Raw genomic sequence first — 8,007 nt, forward strand, 5'->3', positions numbered from 1 at the left:
AAGTGAACAATTCCCCCCGCAGTCCTCCTTCCACCCAGACCCCTTACTCCCATCTCTCTCTCTCTCTGTGTGTGTGTGTGTGTGTTTAAGTGTGTTTACAAAAATGTAGAGCTGAACAAGGCCAATTAGCCTCTCATAGCTTGTAACATGTTCAGTTAATGTATGACGGCGTTGTGTTCATACTACAGTGTTATACAGGGCATGGCAGTGTGTTGACCTACATGCAGAGACACAGCCATGCAACCATGCACAGCATGTCCAAAGATATGCACTGCTACTAATGATAAACATTGTATTGTGTCCTTGTATTGTAACAGTTTATAGCAAAATATACGAGATATTATTCTACAAGAAGATACACATGTAAGTGCAATGCTAGGTTACTTGATTTATGAAAACATACTAACATTACCAGGTTTTACCACACTTACATTACCAGGTTTTAACATACTAACATTACCAGGTTTTAACATACTAACATTACCAGGTTTTACCACACTTACATGACCAGGTTTTAACATACTTGCATTACCAGTTTTTTTTTAACTTAGAGAATAGTACACATGTGACACATTGTAAATGTTGAAAAGATACGCAAAATAGATTATAATAGATGGCTTGTGTGAGTATTGCATTTATACAATGCCTTTACACAAGTGTGCTGTTATTGATATCGCCTACACTGCCTCAGAGCCCACCATGCTGTGTGAACTATTAAAAAAACAAATAATAGTTGTATGAGCTTTACACAGAAATTAGTCACATTTCAGGGACCACAAACCATTGTGTCCCAAAAATGCTGCATCAGCATGTGTATGTCTGTCTGTATGCCTATCTCAACATAACACTCTATCAGAATGATATCATCCAGATATGGTTGAAGCAAAAGTGTAATCACTTTTACAAACACCTTACAAGGTAGCATTATAAGCCTAGATCCTATTCAGAGTATGAGAAGGTGTCTTTGTGTATCCTCCCACAAATGACTGCTCTCTAGCCCTTAACGACAGAAAACAATTACACAAAGTGCATGTGTGCTACAACATCCTGTCACATACTTAATGGCTCTCAATAAATAATGACTTCAAGTGAACACCCAGAGAGAACCTAACAATGACAACATCGGTTCAGAACGGAAAATGTTGACTGCTGATGCAAAGAAATGAAAAGAGACGAATTTCTCTCAGATTGTGTTTTGTTATTAAAAATCAAACAATTACTCACCTTTCTGGGTGGGGGGGGTGACTGTCCTTTGGTGGATTCCAGAATCCCAGTTTGAACCATCCAAAGATTCCAGCACATTTACAGTCACTGAGCCAGCCAAGCCAAGCTGTCAGTTAGCGCAGTGTGGGCATGTGTGAATAAGAAGGTAATGTGTGTGTGTGTGTGTGTGTGTGTGATGGTGAGAGTGAAGATGTGCTGTTAGAATGTTGATGTAAGCCTTTTAGACAGCGTCGATGGCCACTGTCAGTTTGGCTGAGAGTCTGTGAGGCTGTTCAGATACGTACCCACACGCTCCAGCATAGTAGATGCTCTCCCCAACACCCTCTCCTCAGTGAGATATTATCCTCCTCCTGTTTTCATGGCCTGCCTTCCCCCCGTCTGTATCCCTCTCACCCAGAAGCAGTAGCTATTCTTTAATCCAGTTAAAACATGGTTATTTAAACCACCGATATCATCTCTAGTTGCTTCTGGAAGACGACCCCAGCTTTCCAATTACTTTCACAGTGCACTAGCTCTCTCCATCTATTCTCTCTCTCTCTCTCTCTCACTCATCCTCCTCCACCACCTCCTGCTCCACTCTCTCTCTGTCTCTCTCTCTCCTCTTGCCCTTTCTCAGCTTTGCTACCTTATCAGGGCTCAATCACTGGGTCCTAAAGTCTGTTGGTGCATGTGTTTATTGTGTTTGTGCTACAGTGGAATAAATTAATGTGCATTGCTCACTCTCTCTGTTGGGGGACACTCAGGATGGGCAGAGAAAAGCAAAGCACAAAGCAATGTGTTTGTGTGTGGGGGGTGGGGGGTAGGGGGTGGGAGGCGGGGAGGCAATAATGTTGTAGGAGGTAAAAGCTGCATGCATCTCCAGATTTACAAGGCAGCGTGACGCCCCCAGCGAGGGTGACTCCTATAGCGTCACCCTACGACCCACTTACTCTACTTCCACTGGGTTTGGCGGAATTAAGATTCATGTTCAGAAATAGACAAAAGCAGAAGCAGGGGCCTCTGGGACGAAGCAGAGATGTGGCTGGACAGCGGCAATCAATAACATCCACAGGGCTTTATGCTGAGTATTTAATGAGGTGGTGCGCTGCACTTTTCCCTCTGCTCTCCTCCCCCGCCTGTAGTTGAGCCCCTCTGTCTGTTCCTGTGTGTTTCCAGCCAGTCAGCATGTCAGCACGGCCCTCTCTGAGGCTTCATTTGTCTTGTGTGTCACGGTGACACTGTGACAGCATTCTGGTCCAGTCCATCACTGAGCCGGGATCAATACTGCCTCCGTACCCTCTCTGCACATCCTCCTCTCTGGGACAGAGCACGCAGGGGAGGGACACATGCAGGGGAGGGACACTCACAGTCAGCAGAGGAGGGGGGAGGGAGGAGGGGAGGGGAGGGGGGAGGTCCATGCAAGAATATTCAACATTTGAATGGGCTATAGTATGACAAAGAAAGATATGACCAAAGACTCTGACCATAATGTGTGTTTGTGTGTGTGTGTGTGCGTGTGTGTGCGTATGTGTGTGTGTGTGTGCGTGTGTGTACGTGCACAAACACATCATCATTAACGCATATGGAATTGGGGCACATCAGCTGCTGCCTAAAGTAATCCATTATGACGGTTCAACGAGCAAACACACCTGACTACAACATACAGACAAACACACCTGACTACAACGTACAGACAAACACACCTGACTACAACGTACAGACAAACACACCTGACTACAACATACAGACAAACACACCTGACTACAACATACAGACAAACACACCTGACTACAACATACAGACAAACACACCTGACTACAACATACAGACAAACACACCTGACTACAACATACAGACAAACACACCTGACTACAACATACAGACAAACACACCTGACTACAACATACAGACAAACACACCTGACTACAACATACAGACAAACACACCTGACTACAACATACAGACAAACACACCTGACTACAACATACAGACAAACACACCTGACTACAACATACAGACAAACACACCTGACTACAACATACAGACAAACACACCTGACTACAACATACAGACAAACACACCTGACTACAACATACAGACAAACACACCTGACTACAACATACAGACAAACACACCTGACTACAACATACAGACAAACACACCTGACTACAACATACAGACAAACACACCTGACTACAACATACAGACAAACACACCTGACTACAACATACAGACAAACACACCTGACTACAACATACAGACAAACACACCTGACTACAACATACAGACAAACACACCTGACTACAACATACAGACAAACACACCTGACTACAACATACAGACAAACACACCTGACTACAACATACAGACAAACACACCTGACTACAACATACAGACAAACACACCTGACTACAACATACAGGCAGATGACCATGCTTTCTGCACCCGTTTGTGAAATTTCACAGATACAAAGTAAAGACTTTTGTGAGCTTTAAACCCTCTCCACAGCAGACCTGTTGATGGTGATGAGGTCTTGTGCCTGCCTCTTCTTCCTGAAGTCCACCACCAGCTCCTTGGTCTTGTCGGCGTTGAGAGCGAGGTCATTGACCTAACTGTACTGAGCCAGACGGTCCACCTCCCTTCTGTAGGCCGTCAGTAATCAGGCCAATCGCTGTCGTGTCGTCGGCGAACTTGATTACCGTGTCGGGGCTGTGAGTGGCCACGCAGTTGTGGGTATACAGGGAGAAGGGGAGGGGGCTTAGTACACAGCCCTGGGGGGCTCCTGTGCTGATGGTCAGAGGGGGGGCGGAGGTCTTAGAGCCCATTCTCACCACCTGTTTTTTCGGTCCGTCAGGAAGTCCAGGATCCAGTTGCGTGCCTAGGTCCCTGAGCTAGCTGCAGAGTCTGGAGGGGATTATTGTGTTGAATGTCGAGCTGTAGTCTACAAACAGCATAAGTGTACCTCTTCTCAAGGTGGGTGAGGGCTGTGTGTAACGCCGTGGCGACGGCGTCATCTGTCCATCTGTTTCCTCGGTAGGCAGGGTGGTGAGGGTCTAGGCAGGGTGGCGGCTCCCTGCAGATCAAGATCTTGATTATCTTCTCAAAGCGTTCGCTCACTATGGAGGTGAGAGCAACAGGGCGCCAGTCGTTAAGGCATGTCACCTTGCCCTTCTTCGGTTACCGGGATGATGACAGATAACTTGGAGCAGGAGGGCGCTATGCCTGTGGAGAGTGAGAGGTTGATTATGATGGTAAAGATAGCAGCCAGCTGTTCTGCACACACTTTAAACATCTGGCCTAGCGATTCCATCTGGTTCCAGCAGCCTTGTATATTTATAAATGCACTTGAGAACCTCTATCACATCTTCCATAGTGTAACCAGACCAGAGTAACTTGTCTGTGTAGTGGTGTAAACAAGACTTGTTTTGCTCGATTCACGCGAGGTTTCACAATTCCCGACATGCGGATTCCCTTTTCACCAAGCCGTGACACAAATGTTTTTTTATTCACCATGTTTGATTGAATAGCGTCTGTATGATACAGAACCGCAATGATTTGTTGAGTTACAACACTGTCTTGCTGAGTGCAGATGGTGCAAGTCTGGAGATTTGGAGTGAAACCCTCTTTCCTGAGGAGGGCAGAGCCAGCACATTCAGCCCATGAACCTGCCAACCTCAGCAGAGCAGCTGGACAGCTAGAGAGAGATCTCATTACAGCATTAGCATCGGAGCTAGAGACACTCGCACTGGTTCAATATCCAAAACACATCTAACCCAATGTCAGGGTGTCCTGGTTACAGCTTAAAAGGCATTCCAGTTCTCTCTCTCTCTCTCTCTCTCTCTACAACACCCTCCTCACCATACTTTGCATTCACTCACTTACACTGATTCTCATACCCCATTGGATTATTGTTCAGTTTGGCATACCTTAGTTCTATTAAATTCTTGTTATTCTGATTATACATGGTGTGTGTGTGTCCCTTTTTGTTATGGTCCAGAGCCAGGCCGTAACAATGGCCCTTGAAGGATGTTCTAAAAATGTAAATGGCCCTTGACAGGAAAAAGGTTCCCCACCCCTGCTCTATCACATAAATTGGCAGAGACGGGTGACTTTGTAGTCCAAAAAACAAAGTACTGAAGTATTGAAACATGAATATTGATTGATATAATGACATCAGCCTTGACGTGTCCTTGTAGCGTGTGCCGGTGGGGGAAATACCTAGGTTCTGGGCCCTGGACAGTCTGGACGGATTGATGGCAGCTGCTGGACTGAAAAAATCAGGTGTAGTGCTGAGGCACAAATATGTACATTTCAAGCCTGCAAACTGCGACACTTTAAATAAATGTGCAATAACACTATTGTGCAATATGACAACCCTAGTCGTCTATCTGTACAGTATAGTATAGTGGATAGTGTACATAGCCTTTATTTATGTAAACCAGCTCCTTCCCTTCTTGAAGTTTTTTTTCTTCTTTCCTAACACCAGGGGAGCCACCCCTCCTAAATTTCGTTGTTTGGTACCTGTACTGTAGCAATGACAATAAAGACCATTCATTCATTCATTCATTCAAATGAAATGTAGCTACATGCATAGTGTCCTTCACTGTACATGACACAGTAACACCCAGAGTAGTGGAAATCTAAATAGAGTTTTCAGAGATGGAATGCGTTGTTTTTCTTATCCCTTTAATGACCAACAGTTGACATTGATAAGTTTCTTGATAAGAGATGCAATGTGTTATCCTTGTTACTGAGAAAGGGGCAAACACGATTCTGTTTGTCTGCCAACTACTTGCAAATGCAAAATGCAAATGGAGAGGCTGAAATCTCCTTTCTATGCTAAACAAAGCTCATAATGGCTGATTTGTGGGTGCTGCAGTGTTACTGGAGAACATAGATCACCTTGGTGAAGACGGAGTCTTCTGTGTTGCTGATGTACTCTTCTTTCTCTCCCAGGAAGGCAGAACAGATACAGTCAGAGCTCAACACTCTTTCATTTTTCTTGCTCCATTCGTTGCCGAGGGAGGCTGAATTATGTATCTGACATGGTAAAGAGATAAAAGGACAATCAAAATGCACGCACACGCACGCGCACACACCAGGCACACCAGGCACACACACACACACACACACACACACACACACACGGCTAGATATTATCAAAAAGATCAACACACATGCGCTGTTGTTTTCCTATGGACTGCCTCGAGCAGCGTTCTCACCAAAAGCGAAGCGAAGCAAAGTGACGGATGCGTCGTTTCTAACCGGAGCGAAACCACCCTTTTCAAGCGGAGCATCCGAGGGTTCTTTGCTCCGGGAGCAACTTCGAATGCGCGTTCTCACAGCTCCAAAAGACGCAGAGCAAAGCGAACTTTATCCTGAACTCCGATTCCAAGTGAAGCAAATGTTCTATTGAGAACACACCCTAGGCACAGGTGTGGAACATTCGGTTGAGGAGTCTGTAGTTTGCTTCCCTGGGCACTGGTTGATTGGGGGAATGCAGGTCAGCTGTGAACGGTTATGGTGCCAATACACCTGGCATTTTGTGGGGGTCACTACACATGACCACACATGGAGATAGTATTGATTAGAAAATCAATCTGCCGCCAATTTCTTTTCAGTGGCATTATAACCTGCTTTTATAGTAGAGTTCACATGACGTCAATATTAAGTCAACATTACAATGTCTAATAATCTGTAAATAAACAGAAATTATGGCTGATATTTAACCAATCATGTGACCATTGACCACATAGAGCGAAAACGTGTTTCTTTCTTTTTTTTATTATGTAATATTTGATGTAATGTTTTTTTTGTGTAAAGTGTGATGTTTTTATTTCCTGTAGTTGTGTTTTATGTGATATCTCTATGTCCTGTAGTTCTGTTTTCAATTGTTTATAACATCTGAGGCCGTATTTCCCCTGTGGATTTACCTGCCCAGGGACTGCTGATGCAATGTAGCTACCCAGCTACTTCAGGGAGAGTCAATGACTGTCCACTGTCCCTTTTAAATAAACGGGAAAAAAGGGGGGATTGCTCATTTCTGCTCATTTCTGCTCATTTCTGCTCTGCTGCGACTGATTCAGTGTCACAGATGTTGATGACTGTGAGAAAATAGAGGGTAAATAATTTAATAAATGCTGAAGTGGCCGTTTAAGGGGATTAGATGGACAAAGCCAGAGCCTCTCTTAGAAGGAAGAGGAGATGGAGCTAAAGCCTTCAGCTCTGATGTGGGGGAGGGGGGGTTGCTCTTTAGCAATTAAAGTGATTAATACCCTGAGCCAAGTGGGGAGTGGAGGAGGGAGGGGGGGGGGGGCAGTTAATGGAGCCAGATTAAGAATAATTGCCACTCGGCAAGAGTTTGCCTGCAGAAGTTGTAGAAACACAAAGGAGAGGGAGAGACAGAGAGGATATATATAATATAGGGATAGAGGGATTGGGGTTTCATACAAAGAGCTGATACCCAGAGACGACGTGGATGGTATTGCAAGAGGGGGAGGGAGGGAAAAGGAGAAGGAAAGGGAGAGAGATATGAGGATGGCAAGGAAGGAGGAGAAGGACAAACAGAGTGACAGAGCAATTTAAAGAGAGGGGGGCGACTAAAGGCACTGGTGGAGCCTTTCAAATCCTTCCCTCTCTTTTTTATTCCAGATCCATCCTGGCTTCGTTTGCCCTTGAAACATTTCCTGAGAGCAAAGCTGGGACTTTACGACTGGCGTAGGATATCCACTCAGTGCTCAACACATCTCCATGACATCATCAGTGTGAACGCTAACTTTGCTTTGGGCTGGACAGAGAGGACAG

The sequence above is a fragment of the Nansenia antarctica genome (assembly GCF_963989245.1).
Source record: "Nansenia antarctica genome assembly, chromosome: 17".
Taxonomy (NCBI): Eukaryota; Metazoa; Chordata; class Actinopteri; order Argentiniformes; family Microstomatidae; genus Nansenia; species Nansenia antarctica.